This window comes from Amblyomma maculatum, chromosome 11 (assembly GCF_055883805.1).
Source record: "Amblyomma maculatum isolate TAMU_Amacu chromosome 11, ASM5588380v1, whole genome shotgun sequence".
Classification (NCBI taxonomy): Eukaryota; Metazoa; Arthropoda; class Arachnida; order Ixodida; family Ixodidae; genus Amblyomma; species Amblyomma maculatum.
Window position 1 is genome coordinate 65,609,949 of NC_139354.1, and position 22,263 is coordinate 65,632,211.

Sequence of the window (22,263 nt, forward strand, 5' to 3'; positions counted from 1 at the left end):
TATTCCTTTTTCAAAGTGGGCGGGGCCGATAGAAAAAAACAGAGAAAGTTTGCATCTTAATTGAAAGCTTATGCTTTGCTTATCATCATGCGCCAACGTCTCTGCGCAGATGACTCTATCTCTCTCTTTTTCTGAGCAGATAGCGCGTACAATGGTATTTTCGTTATTCTAGTCTCTTCCTAAGACCCACAGTTTGCTGAGTAGTGAACTGTCATAGGCTGTTCGCATAAACACACCACACTGCACCGGAATCTGCGCATATCAGAGACAAGTTTATTTTTCAACTCATCGAAGCATCATCATCACCATCAGTAACTCATGATCCTCGTAATCCTGCGCGTTTGTACTGGGGTCAGTACTTGAGCCGTCATCGCCTCGATGTTTGGCGGCATCCTATGTCGCTCTGAAAATACTCGTGCGAACTTCCCTTGATTTTAAGCTTTTGCCATCCAGAGACTTAGGCCCTGCAGTTTGTGGCTTTTGACAGGACATTGACCGTTACTGATAGAAAGACATAGCGCTCCATATGGTACTGCAAATGATGTTTCCATATGGCGTGCGGAATGGGTATTCAAGCATCTCTACATCAACTTTGAAGCATCCGTGCAGCAACACAAATTGCCATGTGATTGGCTAACCGCAAGGGTAATTCCTATCTACATGCCTGGTGACAAACCACGCGTCAAAAATAACAGGCTTGTTTCAATTACTTCTCCATGCTGCAAGATTATGGAAACTGTAATATGAAAAAGTGTAACAACTTTCTGAATGCCGCTATTGTTTTCAATCGGCATAGGTTTCCTCAAGCATTAAACAGGTACACAATTCTCCCAACCACACGTGATTTTTCGCTTTTCATATGAGAAAGGCTTGATAGGCTTAGATTTGTTGCAGAATGTTCTACGCCGTTTCACACATTCATCTGATTGACACAACTGCTTAATCTCGACGCTAACATCGAAATTATCAAATGAATGGAAGGGTGGATTGTTGAAAATCCAATGTTTTACTTGTTATTTTCGGATTTCCTCAGGGATGTGCACTGGGGCCAATTTTGTTGCTAACTTATATAGTTAACATCGCCGACAGGATTGACTCTGATATCAAGGTTCAATGTTTTGCAGACGACTTCTTAATTTACACCAGAGTAGCCAGCCTGACCCACAAGATTGACTTATGGACCATAGTACCAATGTTTAGTGACTATTGCACAAATTGAAAACGAAAATAAACTGCTTTGACTATGTACGTGTGTGACACATAAGAATAACAATACCTGCTCTCTCGATTAAAACATAGGTGATAAGCACGTACGCTGTGCTTTACACATTAAGTACTTCGGTGTAACATATCTGGGGATCTAAGCTAGAACGCACACATAAATAACAGCCTATTCATCTAAACCACATTCTGGCACTCGCTCGCGAAAAATGAAATGAGCCACATATTTGACTTTTGTGCGTCTAGTTTACTGTACGGGAACATCGTGTGGGATCTGTTCAAAAAGAACCAGACAGAAACTAACAAAAGTTCAAATAAGAGCGAAGTTTACCTTATCGAATATTGGTCACCCAATTAAGTAAATAAATGCTTGAGATATGTAACTTATCTCCGCTTTCACAACGCACAAATTTCAGAAGAATAAAATTCATCAATCCGATTCGCATCAACTCATTCAACTTGTGCACAAAATATTGCATTGCATTACATTTCTCAAACGTTCATAAGCAGCCGCAATGACCAAGTTCAACCCATGTCAGTACGAAATGATACACAAAGTACTCGATTTTGTTCAAGACCAAGAAAACTGTGGGACTCTCTGCCACATGCAATACAAAGAGTGAACACTAAATAAATTTGGATCACCAGTGACTTACATTTTTTCAGCAACACGAAAAAGACAGCCAACAAATTTACGTTGCTGTGCCTATTTTCAACATCTGCATTTGCTCATAGCTGTAATGTATGTTTTATTTTTTTATTTTTTTGTGTGTCGACAGATGGGGGGGGGGACATCCTGATGGTTTTTAATAATTTGTTGCTTTGTACTGGTGCCATGCCTAACCTATTTGCTTTGCATGACTGGCTTTGAGCATGGCAGCACTATTTCTCCAATTTCTGTACTTCCACAACCACGTAACGGACTTAAGCCAATGCTTTTACTAAATAGGTTAATAAATGAAAGGACGACAGACTACATAAATAATCATACGGCTACTCGCAACGCCAAAAAGAAAAGTAAACCATGCGTGTAGCAACGTCGGGGCATAATTCTGCCTATAAGGAATGAAATATTTAATATACGGTCCCTGTTATGAGTCATCGTCGCGAACTCACAAATTGGCTGCTGTCTGCCCGCCACAGCTGCTTTACAAAATGCACCATGCTTGGAACTATCGTTTTTGGCGTGTAAGGCAACAAAGGCATGGCGTTTCAATTTCCCTGCTCCGTCCATGAGTCACTTGTACTAACATTTTTTGTTGCAGCTGGTCATACATACATAAATACGTACAGTTGACGTCACCCTTGTGTGGAGCGCTCGGGCAGTGTTCATCCCGCAATAAAAACTGAAATTAAAAATCAGTCCACGATTTGCGGACAAAGTGCTCATGCTCATCTTTTTCACAGCCTGTGTGGATCTTCTTCCGTCCCAGCATTCCTTGTAAAAAGTAGAAACGGCGACGAGGTATTTGTTTTTATGCAGGAAAGTTTGTCGACTGGGTGCTCTACACATGGGTGACGTCGACTGTACATACATACATACATACATACATACATACATACATACATACATACATACATACATACATACATACATACATACATACATACATACATACATACATACATACATACATACATACATACATACATACATACATACATACATACATACATACATACATACATACATACATACATACATACATACATACATACATACATACATACATACATACATACATACATACATACATACATACATACATACGGCAAATTTTCATAGAGGATTTTGTGTCATCAGGATACATTTTTCAAAGTGTAAAATTTGGTGTGCGATCTCTAAAGCTGGTGCGGGGTTCACAACGAACAGCCAAGGCTGCAAAACCAAATGTATTGAAATCTGACAAGTACTGCGAGTCAACAGTTACATATTGCAGAATATGCTTCAGGCATATTGATTATATTGATCCATTCTTCACAGCGTAGCAATATATTTTACAAGTACTATAGCTTGTCCATCGCTAGTGCGGAGTAATTATTACTTCAACGAGAACCGGTGGACTGCGTTTGAAGAGTAAAATGCAGAAAATATAAGCGCCCCGGGGGATGATCTCCGGATGTGCTAATGGAGGAATCTCTCGATATACGAAAAATGGTTTCAGTAACCAACTTCTCCTACTCAGAAATATGTTTCGTCTTTAATGAATGGCCATGCCAACATCCAAAAATGGTGAATGTCCAATTATTTCTTGCCATATTAGGAACATTAAGGAAATAAACTAGACTGGCTATGTTTGAACATTTTTGGTGCTAATATTGTCCATTACTGCAACTTTTAAGAAACGCAAAAGTGTATTAAATATGTATTAAGAATGTAATAAATAATTATCAACTTGGCAAGAACATAAAGAGGCTGAACATAATAAAGTATGAAATGTGAGATATATATGCTGATAGCTCAAATTAACATTACCTCAATCTTACGTACGTACGGTCAATTGAAACTTCTGTCCCTGAAGATATGCAGAAATCCCTTATCATTTAGTAATGAGTCTTTAAACTGCGTGCCGGAACACTCAAATTACGTCATTTTGTAAAGTTTGAAGGTTGAAAATTTTCAAGAATGCTTATTAAGGTGATACAACTCTGTCTAAGTAGCGCTTCTGTTCTACTGGCTTAGCAAAGCGAAGAAGAACGCATTAAACTCGAGAAAGACATAATAACTGTACCGGCATTTTTTCACAAATAACAATAAAAATGTGCCCACAAGCGCCAGCAGTGGTATTAGGAAGTGACCCTTTGCTAGAATGGTTAAATTGTCATTCAATGATATCACTGTTTGAAGAATGTACCATTTACGTTGAACATGGAAACAAACAAGAAATAGTATACATAGGACCGGTTTCCGGGAACATTAAGCAGGGACATGGTGTAAGATAAATAAACTTGTGTTCAACATCGACCAGGTATTCAGCGCGGAACGTTCCGCAAACACTCGACTCGCAATAATTAGAACCGTGCACCAACCTGGGAGATACGCAGCGTCGCTACTTTGTCGCCTTGATTCAGCTAGAATTATGGGGACCGAGTGGTGAAGCAGTTGCGAATACGAACTGGAGTGCCTGCGCGTTTTAGGCAAGAATTCGATATAATTTATTCCAATACTTTTTATGTGACATGACTGTATTGCACATATACCTCTCTGCAAGGTTACTATTTAGTAAACGGTTTAGGCTGTCATTCAACCTGTGAGCTGCAACAATGTGTCGCTTGGCTCCCGCGAAAATAACACAAAGCAAAATAAAATCTAAAGCCTACGCTAAAAAGAATAAATAAAGAGTACACATTTGTTGGAATACTAGCATCTAGTTTGGGTTCTAGAATGCGATTCTCACCTACTTTCTAATGTCTAATGTACTGAAATGAAATTCGCTATTATTTGTTGGAAGTGCGTCAGGTAAACAAAGATAGTAATCTATAAGCGAGCAAAGGGACCTTCTGGAAGGTTCGTGCTTCGGGATTGCAGCTTCTGAAAATCAGTTCTTTGGCCTCGTCCTGCTTCGAGGTGCATTCTGGTCAACACACCCACTTTATGATTCCGTTAAAAAGGGCTAAATATAATTTCAACTAAGTTCAGCAACAATAAGTTACGTTTGTGCTAAGTGATGAACAAAAATAGTGGAAGTTAATATTGTTAAAACGTAGTTAACCAAGCGTGAACTATGTTAGGCGTCGATACTGCAAACTTGATTTCTGAGCTGAAGCGTTACGCATTTGAACCGGCACCCAACTCATTCTTGCAGAGACCGAGTAAGCAAGCGCCAGAAATGTTGTTGCTAAACCGATCGTGCAGTCACGTGGTCAGTTTACTTTTAGATCAAAATATTAGGATTCCTCCACTACGTCGCCTGTCGCATCAAGATAGAGTGACGTTGGGGGTTCCTGCACTTAATTTCTATAGACTCCATTTTACCTTTACGGGCTTATGCTTTGTTTCATGTCTTAAAAACACACTTTTTTCAGGTCAGAAGCTGGATGGTGCCTCCGGGAAAAAATTCGAATAGGAAAATAAAGAAACGACAGTTCCCAAGAGAGCTACCCGGAGATGTTGCAAGCCGGGATCAAATATGCAAGCGTGCCTTTCCGAACGTTCCCGAAACGCACTTTTTAGCTGTAAGTTTTGTAGCTCGTTTTCTGCGAAATAATATACTCCTCATATTTTCGCCTTCCCGATCAAATACATTTTGAGCTAATGAACTACCAAAAGGTATCCTTACCAATAACAGTATTCCAATTGATGTTCAGACGCTTTTGGTATAGCGCTCGCAATTGAATGAACGAGGGCGCCCAGAAGACAAGAGCCAGAAACGAAAAAGGAAACGCATGAAAACGACAGAGTACATGCATTGCATACACGTAGCCCGGGAGACCAGTGATGAAGCAGCGCGGCTTATTTCGTACACTTGATAAGGCGAGCATCAAGTAATGGAGATTTGTCAGGTGGTGATTCCAACGCGGCCGGTTTATAGCTTCGCTTCTGCTAGTATAGCGTTCTGAAAAGCGCTTTTAACCAGTGCGACCACCACTCGCGTGCTCCGTTCGTATTTGATGCATCTGTACTCAAGCAAGTGAAATAACGAGTTATCCCTTCCACCCCCGCGCTGAAGTGTCCGCCGATAGCAACACACTGCCTGGTTAAGACGTGCCACCTCCTGTATAGCAACATGTGCAAATAACCCACAGTATGCAATATCACAAGAAAGTGCATCTGTCGATGGATGACCTCGTGTAACGCCGGCAAGAATTGTACTTGGGCACATCCGTAGCCACGGGGAATAAGGTTAACAAAATTACATAGGGTTATAAGGCCCCGAGCTAAAATGAAAAAAAAATGAAGGTTCACTTGCAATATCAACCTCTCCCGTTCACTTGGCAGTGGAAGAAAGCAAATATTTATTTAAAGCGGGGACGGAGGGAAGGGCATCCTAGCACTTCTTTCTCTGTCTTCCATTGTGAGCTACCTGGCTGTATCAGTGTCCTCAATGCCACTCCAATACACGTGAAGGTCATTTACAGTTTCAGGAATAAAGTATCAAAATAAGGGCGGTTTATTGAGACAGCCTTGAGCTGAATGCGCGATTGGCGGACGGGGGACTATTCTGGTGGGTAATGCTGCATGGACGTAGGATAGGAAAGGAGTGATTAGGGAAAAAAATGTCTGTATAGCTTACAAAACTACCAAATGAAAATGGTCGCTGTTCAACCTCGATGTTTCGGTATGCACAAATCCCGCTCATAACATGCAGTAATATATCTATTACACGCCACATCTATTTTAGTGGGTTTCCAACATATTTACGACACCTTAAAGAATTAGTACAGCTGAGCTGTTATTTCAAAATCTGCGCTAACGATGTGCACGTCAGTCATCGATGATTTGCTATACACAGCGCAGTGATCTAAGCAGAACCATTCTTCTCACTGGTTAGTGAATGGCAGCGTTAAATACTTTCTTTTTACATGTGGTTTCAAGGTAGCGATATGTATCGTAATTTACATATGGGTGCTTCTTATGAATGCGACGAAGGGAGGAGGGCGGAGAGGGACGGTGGTTTTAGGGTTCAGAGATTGTGCAGTAAAAGACTTTCAAACAACCCTTTACCTGTACACCATGCCCATTAGATTAGAAATATACATGTGCAGAAACAACTTGGAGAAACATCAAACCAGGAACGCAATCCGTACTGCGTGTAGGCCATGGAGACGGGCAACATAGAGGAGGACAGAGGCCGAGTGCAAGACAAACATGTTGACCGAGCAAAGGGGTAAAAAAGTTGCCCCTTTGTTGAAGTAGACGCCGCCACTAGTAATGGTAATGAGCTTGTAGTGGGCAGTGCGATCACATTCCTGTTAACCCTCTGGCCCAGAAAAGAAAATCAGGAATTGAAGAGAACGAAGTTCATTAAGACATTTTTTTTTATTCCGCAAGCCTGCCATAAGGCATATTATAAAAACCCGTGTAAATTATTTTCCGTTAGGAATCGAAGAAGGCTTCTGCTCTCATTGTTGTCGGTGAGCCATTTGGAAAAGTACTCTTTCCTTGTTGCGGTTAGTCCCAGTTTCTGCACAATCTTTATCCTTGATGCCCTTGTATCTGCACAAGTCCACGGCTGGTGGTGAATATCCACTTCTGCAGCTAGTGTGGAACATTTTGGAAATGTGGTGGGTCCGATGTCTTCTTCAGATTCCCAACGGCATGTCACCGACGGGGCAAGGGCCTCCCCAGATCTTATCATTCTAAGGGAAACCTCCTCCAATCGCGTTATGAGCGGGGGGGGGGTGTGCAAAGTGAACGGGGGATTGAGAGCACGTATATGTTTGCTTAAAGAGGGTGCTAAGATAGGAATAGCGGAGCGGGCAACAAAAGGAAACCTGGTGGGGGTCCATTAGTGTTTGGAACTTCGTGTGCGAGGTGGTCAACATTTTTCTGCTCAGTGTTGTGAGCATCATCTTGGATCCAGTGTATCTGGATGCGTACCTTTGCTTTTTATTGAGTGCCTGGATACCCTGGGTTACACATAGTGTCTCTGGCACTCTTCAGTTGTTTTACGGCGGCTGAAGTCTGTATAGATGTGGGCTTCTTGTCATAAACGCGTGTTGTCATAAAACGCTTACTCTATGTTGATGTGCTTATATCGCTCAGTAACAATGCGTTTGCTCACAGATTGCGGCTCGACAAGAATATTGTTACGGGAAATATTCACAGTAAGGCAGTTGTCCACACCACTGAGGATGATCACAGCACAGCACTCGTCTGCGTCTTCTTCTTCTGGGAGTCTGTCGCACTTCTTTTTCGTCAGCACGGCCAGCGAATACCACTCAGTAACACTACCCCCCCTCGGGAAAAGCACAGTCCCGGTGCGTTCTACGTTTGTGAAACAGAACGTGCATAATAGGGCTTTAAGCGGGACACATCCACTATTTCAGAGCATGGCGCTCTGGACGAGGATTTCGGAGGCACAGATTCAACTTCGTATGTGACGTCTGTCACGGGCTGCAAAACTCGGTAAGGGCCTGTGTACCGGGGCAAAAGTTTTTCACACAAGCCCACGCGACGGCACGGGAGCCACAGCAAGACGAGTGACCCAGGACTTAGTGGACATTACGGTGGCGACTGTCGTACCGAATTTTTGAGAGTCTTGGGATGCAGAGAGCCTGGCATGAGCTATCCGGCGAGCATCATGAGCGCGGGCTACGGCATCCCTGGCGTAAGTACTGGTGGCGTCTGCCGCGGGTAGTGAGGTGTCGAAGGGCAGTAACGGGTGTCGGCCAAATAACAGATAAAATGGGGAGTATCCAGCGGTAGAATGGACTGATGAATTGCAGGCGAATGTCACAAAGGGTAAATGAACGTCCCAATCCCGGTAGTCGTCAGACACATATACATGGACAGCATGTCTGTGAGGGTACGGTTTAGGCGTTCCGTGAGGCCGTAGGTCTGGGGGTGATAGGCTGTGGTGAATTTGTGACTGACGGAGCACGAACGGAGAATTTCCTCAACCACTCGCGACAGAAAGCAGCGGCCACGGTCAGTTAGTAGTTCACGAGGGGCACCATGATGTAGAATCACGTTTTCTAGAAGGAAATCAGCGACGTCTGTGGCGCAGCTGGTCGGGATGGCTCTGGTAATAACATACCGCGTAGCATAATCGGTGGCGACGGCGATCCATTTGTTCCCTGAGGCTGAAACAGGAAAGGGCCCAAGAAGGTCAACACCTACACGGGAAAACGGGTCAGTGGGTATGGGGATCGGCTGCAAATGGCCTGAAGGCAAAATTGTGGGTTTCGTTCGACGCTGACACAATTCACATGCGGCAATCTATTGTTGGACGGAGCGATAGAGCCCCGGCAAGTAGAAGCGTCGGCGCAGGCTGTCGTATGTGCGAGAGACACCCAGGTGGCCAGCTGTTGGAGCATCATGAAACTAGTCAAGGATGGTGGAACGCAGATGTTCAGGAACGACGAGCAAAAGGTCTGCGCCGTCTGGTCACATATTGCGTCGGCATAGGGAGTACATATAAGACAAGAGATGGATCAGGTCGGTCGCAGGTCAGACGGAGGATAATGGAATGGAGCAAAGGATCTAAGTGTTGTTCGTCGGCAATGTTAGAAAAGGCCGACACAGACAAGACACATGCGTCATCTTCAGAGTCGGTAGGGCTAGGGGAGTCGACGGGATGACGAGACAAGCAGTCTGCATCTTGGTGAAGCCGGCCGGACTTTTACACGACGGAAAATGTATACTCTTCTAATCGAAGCGCCCAGCGCCCCAAACGGCCTGTAGGATCTTTGAGGGAGGAAAGCCAACACAAGGCATGATGGTCTGTTATAACAGTAAAGTGCCGGCCAAACAAATAAGGGCGGAATTTTGTAATAGCCCAAACAAGTGCCAGGCACTCTCGCTCTGTGATAGAGTAATTTTGTTCGGACGTAAATAAGAGGCGGCTGGCATATGCAATCACCCTTGTGTGGCCGTGTTGTCGCTGGGCAAGTATAGCTCCAATGCCATGGCCACTTGCGTCGGTGCGGAGTTCAGTATTGGCAGATGGGTTGAAATGGGCCAAGACGGGTGGAGTTGTGAGAGCAGCAATAAGTTCCGAGAAAGCTGCAACTTGTTCAGGCCCCCAGGAGAATGAAACGTCTTTCTTTAGGAGTTTGGTGAGAGGACGAGCTAGCGCTGCGAAATTCGGGACGAATCGTCGGAAATAAGAACATAGGCCAATAAAGCTTCGAACATCGCTAGATGAACGTGGAGTGGGAAAGTCGCTGACGGCACGAATCTTGTCTGGGTCAGGCTGAACGCCGGCAGCTGACCAAGTGACCAAGGACTTTGATTTGTCGGTGACCAAAGCTGCACTTTTTGGAGTTTAGTTGCAGTCCCGCGCGGCGAAAAAGCGCTAGTATTGTAGAAAGGCGACAAACATGGCTTTCAAATGTAGACGAGAAAACTATTACATCGTCAAGATAACACAAACAAGTGGTCCACTTGAAGCCTCGGAGCAAAGAGTCCATCATACGTTCGAAGGTTGCTGCGGCATTGCAAAGGCCAAAAGGCATGACTTTGAATTGATAAAGGCCGTCAGGGGTGATGAACGCTGTTTTTTCACGGTCTCTCTCGTCGACAGAGATCTGCCAGTAGCCGGAACGAAGGTCGATGGACGAAAAGTAACTGGCTCCGTGCAAAGTATCAAGCGCGTCGTCTATACGCGGAAGAGGATACACATCTTTTCTGGTTATCTTATTTAGATGACGATAGTCAACGCAGAATCTCCAACTGTTATCTTTATTTTTGACCAACACAACAGGGGATGCCCAGGGGCTGCTGGAAGGCTCAATTATGTCGTTCGCCAACATTTTGTCGACCTCTGTTTGGATGACGCGTCGCTCGGCAAGCGAAACATGATAGGGCCGCCTGTGAATAGGACTGGCATCACCGGTGTCAATGCGGTGACTGAAAACTGTGGTTTGACCCAATGGGCGGGTACCGAAGTCAAAAAGGTCACTGTAGGTGAGCAAAAGCTGTTTTAACTCTGCGGCGAATTCAGCCTGGAGATCAGCTGCAATCATGCTTTTAACAGGATCAGTGCGCGATGTAGAGGACGAGGGAGGTGTTGCAGGGACGGCATTTGGATTATCGGTAGTCAGAGCTGAAATGGCACAATCGGTCATCGGCGACAGCTCTGCTAGTGAAATTCCCTCGGGCAGAACCTGAGTTGATAGGCTGAGGTTAAGGACCGGGAGGGTGGTACGGTTCTGGGAGATATGCACAATCAGATGAGAAAGGGTGACGTGCCGCTGCAAGATGACATCAGTAATAGGACACGCGAGATAGTCGCCGTCTGGGACGGATGGGAATAGTGACATAGGGATGTAGACGGCAGCTTCAGGAGGAAGGCGGCAGAACTGTGCTGATCGAAGGCGGGGTGAGCAGGAGGGGTCTTCAGAGCAGAGCGGAAGGTCCAAGCGAAGTAGGCCGGTAGAGCAGTCAATCAGGGCAGAGTGGGCTGTTAAAAAGTCAATGCCAAGGATAACGTCGTGGGGGCATTCTTGGAGGACGGTGAACAACACTGGAGCATTACGACCACCAATGGTAACTCGCGCTGTGCACATGCCAACCACGGCAGTAGGGCTTCCATTGGCAACGCGAACTGTGGGCGAGACGGCTGGAGTAAGGACGTTTTTGAGGCGACGGCGAAATGAGGAGCTGAGAACGGATAGTTGGGCGCCGGTATCAATGAGAGCAGAAACGGGAACACCATCCACAAGGACGTCGATGCGATTATTTTGTAGGGCAGGGGTCAGCAGAGGTTTTTCAGTCCGGATCACAAATGCAGCGTCACCTCCGGGAGCTGCATTGGCTAGTTTTCCGGTATGTGGCTTCAATAAGACGGGGACAAACGGCGGCGAGGAAGAGGAGAACGCGAGCGTCGGGTCTGCGGGGATGTTGAACGGTTGGCATCACGAGCAGGGACACCGGGATCAACAGTGGTCTGGTCGGGGCGAGGTGAGGTGAGTTATAGCGAGGGGCATAGTCTCCGCGGCGGTCGACGTAGGTGAATTGACGAGATGGCGTGTACCAACGGCTACGGCAGTGACGGGAAATGTGGCCAACGCGTGAACAAGTAAAGCAGATGGGACGATTGTCATGGGACGCCACTCATTCGGATTGCGGCACCGATATCGGGGCGAGAAACCGGCGGTAGGTGAGGCAGCTGCAATTACTGGAGGGGCAGGTCCTGAATCCACGGTGTCGGTGCGGCAGGTGGAAGGAAGACCCATATTGGCAACCTCTTGGCGAACAACAGCCTGAAAGAGTGATATTGTAGCCAAGGTATTGTCGGGGGTAGGCGAGAGTGAAGCTGCAGGAGTCATTGCCTCGAGCTCTTGGCGGACGATGCGGGTCAAAGTAGTGTCATTAGTTGGCGGTCGAGGAGGCGGAAGATCGACACAGGAAGAGCTGGCAACCGTGTTCGGTAGACGGTCGAAACGATGCGATATGCGTCTCTGTTTCGCTTGTTCGAAACGTCGCCACACTTGTAGTACAGAGTCCACGGTGGAACAATCCCTGCATAAAAGGAGGTTGAAAGCATCGTCGGCAATGCCTTTTACTATGTGACCGACTTTATCCTCCTCAGGCATGGCGTGGTCGACTTTGCGGCACATGGATAGGACGTCCTGTATCTAAGTGATGTAAGACTCTGTAGACGTTTGCGCGCGAGAAGCGAGCGCCTTTTTCGAATGGGCTTTCCGAAGAGGTCGTGTAGCTTCTGCTTACAGATGTCCCAAGATGTGAGGTCCTCTTCATGGGTCTCAAACCACACCCGCGCTGTCCCAGTCAAGTAAAAAATGATATTAGCAAGCATAAGTGTGGGATCCCACCTGTTGTGCTTGCTGACTCATTCGTATAGAGACAGCCAGTCGTCGACATCAACGTCGTCGGTCCCACAGAAGGTTCCGGGGTCACGGGGATGGGCCATGACGACAGCAGGTGCGGCGGCAGTAGATGTAGCGGTGTCAGTAGTCAAACTGGTGATAATAATGCGTCGGCTGCTGCGGAGATCCGGCTTGTGACGGGGATCGAAAGATTGACCTCCACCAAAAGATGTTACGGGAAATATTCACAGTAAGGCAGTTGTCCACACCACTGAGGATGATGACAGCACAGCACTCGCTGGTGTTGTTGTTGTTGTCCAAATAACTTATGGCACATACCCACAGAGGGGGATCGGCCAAGAATTGCGTAGCAAAGAAAATTTTTGAAGTATACTTGCATAAAAAAAATGATTTGAGGGGTAGAGCAAAGGAAACAAAACAAGAATTCGTGGGAACAGCACTCGCACAGCACAGCACTCGTCTGCGTCTTCTTCTTCTGGGAGTCTGTCGCACTTCTTTTTCGTCAGCACGGCCAGCGAATACCGCTCAGTAACAATATTTAGCCAATGGCGGCGTTCTCTTAGTGCAGTACGTTCGTGAAAAATAAATGCGGCAGAGTTAGGGGTGTTCCAAAATGAGGTGCGATAGAACAAATGTGGAACAGGAATTTGGGAGTGCGAGAAAAAGCACCTGTTATAACGTGTTTAAAAGAAAACCGCTATCATCGCTTATTTCTGTCAATATAAAACTGTGTCCCTTTTGAAGCGAGCCGTGAAGCACACTAATGCTCGTTAAAATTCTACTGCCTTCTTCTTCAAATTGAATTCATTTTGTTTTTGAAGCCAGACTAACGTCCCTAATGTCAAGCATTTTTATACTCATCAATATTCATTTATGGAAACGATTGTGCCTAAAGGAGAGAAAGAAACTATTCTATCTAAGCATTTCACGTCATTGTGGCGCCCATGGATGATCTTCATACACACTAAACTGCTTTCAGCATCGCTGAAATATGAATGTCGTGCAGTTGCAACGCAGCATTTCTAACAGGATGTTGAAGTACAGTATTCCCACGAATTCTGGTTTAGAGAAGCCAAAATGTGTGCCAGGAAAAACATTCCGGATGTGTATTAGAAGGAAAAATTTGCACACGTTGTCTGCAAAGCGCTGCTAATGTGTATCTTTTTGCAGGACTCTTACGGAGTTGCGCAGTGTCACGCCCGATGTTTCATGCCAGCATATGTCTTCGGCTCTGCTACGTGGCGGTATACATTTCTCCCTGACAACTCACCTTGTAACGCATCACATGGTGTATGTTGATATTGCATGACTTATTGATCTTTCTCTGTCTTGCATTATGTGACGCGTTTGATGAATTTTCCGAAACAGTGTCACACCGGTAGATGTATAAGATAAAGATAGAACTGCTCATTCTGTATGGTATAGTCATTATTAGCAATAGTCTAAGAAATTATCTGTAGCTAAATGCTTATCACAAGCGATGTAGAGTTTGAGAGCTTAAATAGTTTCAGCCCGCAAATGACTTAACTTTACGATATAAGAATTGGGGAACACAAATCTTGTCAAAAAAGCTTTCTAAATGATTATTTTACAGAATAAAAATAATGAGATAAACGGTGTCTCCTGGAAAAATAATAAAACTGACATTTCTTCGAACTTGCTTCGCTGCTGTGCTTGTGTGTTAGGCGCTCGGCTGCTGAACATAAGTACGAGGTATAAATCCTGGCCGCAGCAGCCACTTTTCGATTGAGGAGAAACGCAAGACACTCATCTTCTCTGACATGTTTAACAATCTCAGTGATCATGAATTCCCAAAGCGGTGTCACTCCTGTTCGGAGTCACAGTATCTGTGCAAAATATGTTCCTTCATTTTCTTCTGTGCTGCCCCTCGCTTCTTCAAGGCGCGCCATAAATTGGCTGGAGGCTCGTTCTTCACTATTTCTTCTATTCTAGTACCTGCCTGCTTCCGCCGTCCAAGTCTGACTAAAAAACAACTATCGCGGTGTAAACGCTCTTGAGTAACGTGGGTGAAAATTTCCAGAATTAGAGAGGCGCGGAGGGGGGCTGAGGGAGAGGCAGCGTAAACCTTGCTGGAAGCAAGAAATTCTGCTCGGCTCCCCCCGGCGCCAGAATGTACTCGCATTTTCTGTAAATTACGTTCTACGCGGCCCTTATTCAAGAATTCCGGAGAACAGGGCCGGCGTCGCACACGAAAACGAGGAAGCGGGTGAGCGTGCCCTCTCGGTCTTTCCTAAAATGTTCTCGCGATTTCTATTTCAGCCTGCAGACGGACGACCTGGTGCCCGCCTTGATGGGACCAGGAGTTAGGCAGAGGACGAGTCGCCTTCGGCGGCGCAGCTAACGTCGCCATGCTCTGAATTATAGAGTTTTCACAGTCGTATTAATATAGACGAGCTGAGACTGTTGTCAAATTACAACTGCTAACTTACATGCCTCTCCTAACAAGGATTTATCATCATCAGCCGAACTATAACCACTCCGGTTCGAACGCCTAATTCTTCCAATTGAGCCAGTTTTGTGGTGGATGCATCCCCTTGACCCCTATGTACTTCTAATACTCATCCACCCAACTGACTTTCTTGTTTTGGTATACACTTCGTTACCCTTTTTTACCCTTTTGATCTTGTCTTCGTACTACGCACCCTTGCCATGCACATTTCTTTTTCTTAGTTTCTACTAGAATGTCGTTAACTATAGGTATTTCTATGACTCACACTGCACGTAATTACTTCACGTTGCACTTACCACTTGCTTTTCCTTAACTCTGTGTAGTCTTGAACCTAAGCAGAACCCTTGTCGTTAGACTCTATGTTTCCGCCCCATATGTGAGCACAGCTAAGATGGACCCGTTATTACTTTCCTGTTGAGCGATACAGGCAAGCTGTTAGTCATAATACTCGAATACTTGTCAAATAAGCTCATTCTCAATCTTATTGTCCTAGTTATTTCTTTTTCATGGTTCAGATTAGCAGTCACTACCTATTCTAAGCAGACATATTCATCTACCACTTCTAGTTTACCGCTATATCTTGTAATGTATTGTTCCTTCTCGAGACTGTTGAACATTACCTTCATCTTCAGCATATTAATTTTTTTATGCCTACCTTTGCGCTTATCCTTTCTAGATCATCATCATTCCTTTCAGTTCATCCTTTGGGCTACGTAGGAAGGCCATGCCAACAGCGAATTGGAGATTTTTATGTATTCTTCGTACCCCCTTGCCCTAACTGCTCCCATTCCAAGCCTTTGAATATTTCCTCCAAAGCAAGGTGTGAACAAGGATTGCTGGAAGTTTTGCGCCTGCCCCGTCCAGGCGGTCCCGTGTTTACAGCAGTTCACTGCTGTTCCCGCGAATGCGGATTTGAATCCCGTTTACGGCATCCGCTTTTGGATGGAGGCGAAAAGCAATGTGCCCGTGTGGTGTGTTATGTCTGCCAGTTAAGTAACTGAGGTCGAAACTTCCGAAGCCATCCGATGTGCCCGTTTTATAGCCCGAGCAGGTTTGGTAGTTTAAACTCTAGAAACTGAACAAAGCAAACCTTTGAGAGAATTACCTTTACTGCTACTGTTCCCGTCTGTCAACAGATGCCCATTTGGCCTCTAACGAAGGAACGAAGTCATTAGTCACATACGTCATTGTTGTGGCATGGGTGGTGCTCTGGCCATGTCACCATAAGTAGAAAATATCGATAGCCTTACTCTACTGTGACGGACATGATGGTGGCACTAAAGTGTAGTCAGGACTAAGCCGAAATTTAGCTCTGCCCCCCCCCCCCCCAAAAAAAAACAATTCGCCCTCTGCTGGTTTGGACCAACACACACTTCCAGCCTTATGCGACTATAGCGAACACATTAGCCATTGAAACTTTTGCTTGGGCCGCGACCAAGTTGGCCCAGGTCACGCCTAAAATTCGAATTCGGCTCATTAGGAAGAAAATGGATGCTCGTCTTAGTTAGATTATTGGAAACACGATGGTGACATCAAAATTGGCCCAGACCACGCTCACATTTGACATGGGTTGATTCAGAATAAAATGATAGAACGTTACAAAACCTCCATTAACAAAGAAGTTACGTGGTATGGAGAAGCAGACGTATTGTCCCGTTGATACCCCGATAAATAACGCTCGATAGTCAAGTTCTGCAACGTCAACACTAGCGGTTTTTTTTTTTGCTCCTGCCGACCTGGAAACAGATAAACAATGCCTTGCTGTTTACAAAGGAAATGTTTCCAAGCACTGTCCTTGTGCAATTCCTTCAGGCATGCATCATTTTTGCAGCTAGTCCCCGTTGTGCAGCTATGTACGCCATTGTGAAAGCAAATTCCTTGGCGCTTTCGTATTTTACTGAACGGGCATTTTGAGCTGTTCGCGTCATCATATATTTTTATTGTTAGCGAATGATGGCGTGGTATTCCAAGTGAAAATGAAAAGGATGCCTTCTAACCAATATGCGACACGAGCGCGCATTGTTTTTAAACATCTTCATACTGTCCTTGCTCGGTTAGCTGTGCTTGAGTCCGCCATTCTGTACGCTCAAAGCAGCTTTCTGTCGCACTTTGCTTTTTGGTTCAACGGTGCTGCATTCCCTTCGGCGTTTGTCAGCTGATCGTAGGGTCGCTGACCGAATCTCACCAACGGTCTCATTTGGAAGAAGTACAAAAACGCATTTCCTGATTCCACTGGAATGACTGAACACCTAGGGTTTAATTTGGAGAGTGTTCGTTTTCGATTTTTCTGTATATGAAAACGGTTGGGGTGTGTAAATAGACCTCTGCTCACCTGAAAAAAAAAAAACAGACATATCTGTGAGCTCCCGCTGAATGAACCACTCAGGACGTGGTAGGGTCGTATGTCGTAGGCGTCAACAAAATCTTCACAGCGCGTTGGCAGACCAGCGCTAGAACTTGACTGACGACGGCTTCAAGCACCTGTGCTCAATATATGTACCGCCCAAACTAGGCGGCATGGTATAGCGCGTTGATGGCATCAGCAACAGCGTCCCGGGACCTTTTTGAATTACTAGGCAGGGATGCGATATCTAGCTGACCAACAATTTTGTCTGCTTTTGTCTCGTTCAAGCTTGAAATACGGATCCCCATGCCTGGTATGGTTCTCCACGGAAACAAACTGACGGACTGATACCAAAAAGACAATTCAAGCGCTACACCTTTTGTGATGCTTTTTTATTTGCCGAGGTCTCCGCAGCTATCCGCACCCGCTGTTTGATAATCAATCCGTCAATCTGTGTCAAAGCCACCTCGATGGTCATGGCATACCTAAAAACTTTTCGTGGTGTTATATATTCCGTGGCGCTGGTTCCTACCCTTGAAGGAATCATTCCCTCGCGGACGTCATCGCTGCGGCCCCAGCTTGGTGCAGTGCAATGCGAGCACTGCATGCTTACTTAACTTTATTCGGCGAATGCACAGGCATTTCAAGTACCAGCACAAAATGACGTCGCATTCTTAAAATAAAAATGAAGTGAAACTAGTGCTGTGTGAGTGCTTGTTTTTCCCCCGTCCTTCGAGTCGAAATATTTTGTCATATAAATTAAAGAAGAGGAAAGAAAGTAATACAGAATATTGCAACCAATAGCCTAACTTGATATTTTACTATTATGTACATGAAACAAATGCATCGAATTTTTTGTAGCTATTATGCACCAATTTTGACAGAAGAATGTGGAGCTTTCAGTCGTCAGCAGCACAATGAAGGATTTATTATTTTGATGTGGGGGTGTTTTTGTCATTTAAGAATAATTATTATGCTGCTTGATTTTTCAAGGCGTTTGTGATATATTCTGTTCCCTATCTTTTCCGGAGATTCTGCATAAACGGGGACTGTAAAGGTGTGAAAATAAAGTATCGAGAATACCAACCATCAAGGTAAAATATTGAAGAATGGGGCTCAAATATTGAGATTGTTAAGTAAAGAACACTACATCATCAGCACCCTTATTGTGGTACCAATAAAGTATTCGAGAGTTTGTACATTATGGCAATCACATGACAAGTTATCGTTTTTTGAAATAATGCATCCCTAAGAAAACAAATGCTGATGACGCTCAGCATGCCAGCGCCATACCAGATTATGGTCACAGTATCGCGCTTGATACCACAACGAGGCTTATTACTACCTGGTATAATCGAGCCCTGGTGTTCGTGATCACCGGGCAAAAAATAATCCTGGGTAATTGATGCAGTAAATTAGCTGCAATACTTAAAAATACCGAACAATAAAAAGATGACACAAAGAATTTGAGCATTCTCGAACTCCAGCCAGACACATTGTGATGAGAAACTTTAGAATTTTTCCCCCATGCCTCTCTAGATTTTGATATTAAATGGAGAAGGAGGATGGCGGTGCGGCACGCAAACGTTGACGCTCGGCTATTCAGAGAACCCATTAATCAAGATAATGTCACATATTTACAAGTTATGAAACTTGCCGAGCCAATATTTCACTGGCTTTCGCACACTTAAACCTTAAAAATACAAATTATTTCAGCCTTTTATATCAGTCAAATACGGCTCATGGGTGTTATGGAAGTAGTTCATATATTATTATAAAAATGGACAATGCAGACAGCTAAAGCAACACTAATTACATTTCAATCTTAAGTCCGCCACATTTTTCTGCGTTAGAATTTTTATTTTCATGTGCGGAAACTACCACCACGGTTTTAGCGATTACAGCTCTTTTATTACGGCAGCTCTTTGGCACCTCTTGGAACCTGGCATTGATAACCTGGATGGCTCTACGTAGCACAGGATGCACACAAACACTCTTTACATATAAATGTTTACAGCGCTGGAGGTTTGCTAAAGCTCTGCTGCCGCCCTTATAACTGCGACTAAACAGGGAGCTCCCGCTGAAATTTTCAGTTTCACAGCAGCCACACAAAGCTGCGAGGCACTGTATTATTTCGAAGTAAACATTGGTTGTATGCAAACACTTCAGGAAGCATCGGAATGGACGACGGTTTGGAGCAAAAATTAGCGCAAAATGCAGAACACGGCTCAACGTATCATAAGGTAAAAATGCTGTAACACATTTTTGTCACACTGGTCCATCGATCGGCGGCTATTGGTGTGTTGTTTTGTTTAATTCATTGCGCTGTTTCGACTTAGCCAATATGTTACGCCGTATGGCATTGCGTAGGCTTTATATGGGGTTTGTATTCAGCCAGCGGTGAATATTTAGGCGGCATATTACCATGTTCCAGTATCCCTTAAGAAAATTTTCATGTTTTCAATTGTAGCCTAAGCCACTCACTTCATTTTCTCTTCAAGTAATTTGTTAGTCGGTGATGTGAGGGTGAGACACCCACTCGAACCACGGTTGCCTCAATGGGCTGTACCAGCCATTATTTAAATATACTTATTATTAATCCTTATTTTCTATATATAAAAAAACATAAGTGCCGAAGTCGCAAGCACGCTTGTGCGGTGACAACTGGTCGCCCATTTCAGTCCAATATGCAAATTGATGATCCAGCAGAGATTGAACGCATAGTACATATTTTATATGAATGTATTAAATTGTTTTGAAAACAACTTGTTCCTCTTACACCCGTTGATCGCTCACGTCAGCCATTTATGCATCCGCTATTGCACCAATTAATCTTTTAGCGGACATGTATGGTCCTGTATAAATCTCATACCGGCGTGACCCATCCTTAATAAGATTACGCAGGCTTATACTCAAACTGTATAGCACAGTCCAGTAAGGAGGTAAAACGGGAACAACCATCGCCATGTCACGTAGGGGTCTGAGACAGGATGAACCGGTCCGGTTTGGAGAACATATTGCTCAGGCAATGTCCCGTATGGATCTTAATACAGACGGACCGGTATGAGTCGATATCGATGCCGGCGAGCAGGTCCGCTATGGTGCTTATATGCCGTACACACCAGGCATGGGTCGGAAAAGAAATCGTACTAAACGGTCCTTTATGGAGCTCATACCTGAGGGCGAATCCACGTTTAACGACGGAAACTATTCCGACCGAACAAGGTCTACCACCCAGCGCAGCATGCCAGCGCGCTAATAAGTATGACAACGTGCCGAAGTCTTATTAAAAACCTCTGTGTATGTAGGGAAAGAGTGGTTTTAACAAATATATCCGAGTCATGAGGATTTAGAAGTGTACACTTTCTACTGCACAATTTCACCGTATCGCTTGCTGCGACTTCTTCCCTGCGAGTGTACGCGTTATTACAAGCCATAATAGATGGCTACAGCTCATTTAATTTTGCTGTACGCTTTTATACTTGGGACCGAAGAAGAGCCTGCAACAAGAAAGTCCAATGAAGAATGCATTATTTCGCTAACAACATGAAACATATGCTCGAGTAAAAAAATATTTACACATTGCTAACCATTCAAATATCCACTGATAGCCTCATATCAGGTGACGTACCCTTGAGAATTCACACATGCCAGAATCTTAGTCGGAAGTGAATTATTTGTGTCGAGGCTACACTTTAAGCATGCCAAGCTAAAAGTTGCAATATGACACAGAGTATTGCACGAAGAATCTTTGAATGTAGCACGAATAATATGTTTTCTAACATAGTGTGGAAACAACAAACTCCTTTAGCATAATGTTTTCTGAGAACTACTTCCAAAAAATTACAGTAGTGCTGCTAAGATTACTTATGAGCTGAAAATGCGAAAGCCTTACTCTCTTTATCTCATTTTTTTCTCTCTGCCGCACGGGACCGCTGTAATATGGCGTTTTCTGTCAACCTCGCAAGATGGCGTAACGCGTCTGACAAACGGGAGATTCAGTTTTTTTTTGCTTTCAAATTGGCATGCGAAGATTTCGAAACGCATTCATTGCGCGCAATAAACTGTACTCTGAGACAGGTTTGGTGTCTTCTCCACATTTACCTACATCTTTTCTACTTCCACTGTTACCGTTTTCATCAGTGCCCTCCGGCGTCTTATGTTTGACAAGGGCATTTGCAAAAGTATATCTAGGAGAAGGCTGCTCAACATAGTCGTTTCAAAGCTCGGCTAAGAAGCAGAAGGACAGTATTTCAATTCCTGGCCGAAATATAGATACTTCCTCAACTTCGTGCACACACATTTTTGGCTGACACCATCTGTATGCGCCACTGATAAGCTAAAAAATGCTTTCGTCTTAAGCACCGATCATTCTTTATGACATAGTCGTTTCAATGCTCGGCTAAGGAGCAGAAGGAAAGTATTTCAATTCCTGGCCGAAATATAGATTCTTCCTCAACTTCGTGCACACACATTTTTGGCTGACACTGTCTGTATGCGCCACTGATAAGCCAAAAAATGCTTTCGTCTTAAGCACCGATCATCCTTCATGACATAGTCGTTTCAATGCTCGGCTAAGGAGCAGAAGGACAGTATATCAATTCTTGGCCGAAATATAGATTCTTCCTCAACTTCGTGCACACACATTTTTGGCTGACACGGTCTGTATGCGCCACTGATACGCCAAAAAATGCTTTCGTCTTAAGCACCGATCATCCTTTATGACGATTCGGGACATTGGGGGTCTCTAGAGGTCAGTACGAATATGTTC

The 22,263-nt window shown here is 44.5% G+C and overlaps 1 long non-coding RNA gene across 5 annotated transcripts in view; it reads right to left on the reverse strand.

Moving 5' to 3' along the window:
• LOC146174000 (uncharacterized) overlaps positions 1 to 22,263 on the reverse strand; it is a 77,820-nt gene that overhangs the window by 21,153 nt on the left and 34,404 nt on the right. Inside the window, exon 5 of one of the 5 annotated variants that reach the window (XR_014701830.1) lies at positions 17,038 to 17,480. The exons of 3 other annotated variants lie outside the window; for them this stretch is intronic. This is a non-coding gene — a long non-coding RNA (uncharacterized LOC146174000). Of the gene's footprint in view, positions 1 to 17,037; positions 17,481 to 20,220; positions 20,993 to 22,263 lie in introns of those variants that run through there. One more of the 5 variants, XR_014701828.1, reaches the window with a different exon arrangement.